This window comes from Mastomys coucha, chromosome X, assembly GCF_008632895.1.
Source record: "Mastomys coucha isolate ucsf_1 chromosome X, UCSF_Mcou_1, whole genome shotgun sequence".
NCBI lineage: Eukaryota > Metazoa > Chordata > Mammalia > Rodentia > Muridae > Mastomys > Mastomys coucha.
In genome coordinates this window covers 10,045,030-10,048,519 of record NC_045030.1, presented here as the reverse complement: position 1 = coordinate 10,048,519, position 3,490 = coordinate 10,045,030, and positions in this window count along the sequence as shown.

Genomic DNA, 3,490 nt, shown 5'->3' with positions numbered 1-3,490 from the left:
CATTGCTGATGTGATTGTAAGTTGGTATAAGCATCTTGGAAATCAATCTAGCAGTTCCTCAGAAAATTGGAAATAGCTCTATCTGAAAGCCCATCTATACAGCTTCTGGACATATATCCAAAGGATGCTGCAACGTATAACCAGGACAAGTGATCCAGTATATTCATAGCAGCCTTACTTATAATATTCAGAAAGTGGAAACAACCTAGATGTCCCTTAACTGAAGAATGAATACAGAAAATGTGGTACATTTACACAGTGGAATACTACTCAGTTATTAAAAATGAGGACTTTATGAATTTTAGAGGCAAATGGATAGAACTACAAATATTATCCTGAGTGAGGTAACCCAGACCCAAAAGGGCATATATGGAATATACTCACTGATAAGTTGATATTAGACCAAAATTTCAGAATTCTCACTATTCAACTCACAGACTATATGAAGCTTAACAAGAAGGAAGGCCAACTTACTTTGTTGAGACTTCAAACTCACTTAGAAGGGGGAGCAAAATAATCCTGGAAGGAAAGGGAAGGAAGGACTTATATGGGAGAGGGAAGGGGGAAGAATAAAAGGGACGTAGGACCAAGCATGAGAAGAGACAGGAGTGAAGTCCAGAAGGCCAGGAGAATGAATAGAAATAAGTAGCAGTGGTAGGTGGGGAACTTGGGGAACCACTAGAAAGTCCCAGATGCTATGAATGTGAGAGGCTGTCAGTATCCAATGGGGATCCTGACATTAGCTGTGGATGACATTAGCTGAAATACCTAACAACAGGGAAGTAGAAACTGAAGAGCCCACCTCTAATGAATAGAGATGGCCCACAGTAGAAGAATGGGCCATCTAAAAAATTTTGAACCCAGAATTGCCCCTCTTTAAAGGAAATGCAAGGGCAAAAAATGGAGCAGATCTTGAAGGAAAGGCCATCCAGAGACCACTCCACTGTGTGATCCATGTCATCCCCAGACACCAAACCACTACACAATAGTTGATGCCAAGATGTGTTTGCAGTTAGGAGCCTGGTATGGCTGTCCTTTGATAGACTCTGTCACAACTTGACTAAGACAGATGCAGATACTCACAGCCAACCATTGGACTAAGCCTGAGGACCACAATGGAAATTTAGGGGAAGGACTGAAGAAGCTGAAGGGGATTGCAACCCCATGGAAAGAACAACCACATCAATGAACTGGATGCTTCAGAACTTCCAGGGACTAAACCACCAACCAAAGATTATACATGAGCTGATCAATAGCTCCTGCTACATATGTAGCAAAGGAGTGCCTCATCTGGCATCAAGGGAAGGCAGGGGCTTGGTCCTGTGGAGGCTTGATTTCCCAGAAAAGAGGGATGTGAGAGGGGTAAGGTATGAGTGGGTGTGTGGGTAGAGGAGCACCATCTTAGTGGAAAGAAGAGAGTAATGGAATGGGTGTTTCATGGAGAGGGAGACCAGGAAGGGGGATAACATTTGAAATTTAAGCAAATGAAATGATTAATAATAAATAAAAGAAAAAATCCCAACCAACAGAAAAAATAAAGAATATATCTTATATGTGTGTGCATTAAATTATCATGGAGTGAATTTTTAATGGAAAAGTAACATTGCTGAATGGTATTGTCCATAAAGAAAATGATAATGAAAGAATCAGTTATCTTTGGGGAGACATCAACAGAATTTGTCCTTTTTAATCTAAGATATTCTCTATTTTATGTTATGTGTGTAGGGGTCATGTCTACATGCATGTCTATGAACCTATTCATGCAGAGCTCCATGAGGGCAGAATAGGGTGTTAAAGCCTATGGAACTGGAATTATAGACATTTGTGAGCTTTCACTTGTGTGCTGAGAATAAAACCTGGTTTCAAAGAGAAAATTATTCCTTCTAAATGGAAACATGGAAATTTATCAGATTACAATGAAAGAACTAACTTTTATATCATCATTATCTTAGACTAAGATGGGAAACTATATTCCACAAACAAATATAAACCTAAGATTCAATAGAAAGAGTGGAGTCTAAATTGGATGATACATACAGAAAATTAATTATATAGAGTTTATGTTTGGTAATACAAAGGACAGTGTTTGAAGAGCTACAGATAAGGTAATTTGCTGTAAGACTACATCTCCTTGTTATGTCAAACACTAAACACATAAACTATCACCAACATCACTGAACAAATGTGAACTAAACAAGAATATCATAAACAGACATACCAAAGTGGACAAGGAAATGTAAATGAGGCCTCAAGCCTACACAAAGAACTATAGGGAATTAATGAATGCTGAGAGTAGAAATGGTCTTCCCCAATGAAGAGCACAACAATTGGCTGTTACGTGACCAATAGCTATGAAAACATATGTAAAGATATCATTTTATGAACTTAATAGGTGTGTTTAGAAATATATGTGCAATAATAATTTTAAAAGGGCCATGAATTTGAGAGAAGGCAAGAAGAGTTCTATCGGTGTGTTGGGAAGGAGGAAAGGGAAAGAAGAAATTCTGTAATTGTAATTACAATCTCAGAAAGTTCAATAATACCCATCTGGTCTGCACTTGTGCTGGGTCAGATCAGTATGTCTGCTGCTCTCTCTCAACACTGCACAGTCTGCAGGTCTCTCAGGAGATGAGCTGCAGCCAGGCCAGCAAGTAAGACACCTGCCCAAATAACCACAGCACCTGGGACCCTCCAAGGAACCCAGCAGATGTGAGATCCCTTCCCTACTCATGAACCCTATCTCCCTTCTTGTCTGTACCTCTGCCAGGCCAGATCAACCTGTCTGCCCTTCTCAACAGCCCAGAGTCTACAGATCTTTCAAGAGATCTGCTGCAACCAGGGCTACAGTTGTCATGGGAAGTCTGATGCAAACCAGAGACACAGGAGACAGGCTCCAGATAGAGAAATCCAGGCCAGCTAACATCAGAGATAACTAGATGGTGAGAGGCAAGCATAAGATCATAAGAAACAGAAGGCAATATACTTTGCCACCATCAGAACCTGGCTTTCCCACCACAGCAAGCCCTGGATACCCCAACACACCTGAAAATCATTATGCTGACTAAGATCCCATCTCATGAACATAGAATAGGCCTTTAAGGAGTATATAAATAACTCACTTAAATAAATATAGGAAAAGAGAGTTAAATAGGTAGAAGCTCTAAAAGAGGAAAAAAAAATATATCCCTCAATGAAATACCAGAAAACACAATCAAAAGGTAAAGGAATTGAACAAAGCAGTCCAAGACCTAAAAATGAAAGTAGAAACAATAAAGAAATCACAAATGGACGTAACCCTGGTAATGGAAAACTTAGGGAAGAGGCCAGGAGCTACAGATGCAAACCTCACCAAAAGCGTACAAGAGATAGAAGAAACCGGGCAGTGGTGGGGCATGCCTTTAATCTCAGCACTTGGGAGGCAGAGGAAGGCAGATTTCTGAGTTCAAGGCCAGCCTGGTCTACAGAATGAGTACCAGGACAGCCAGGGCAA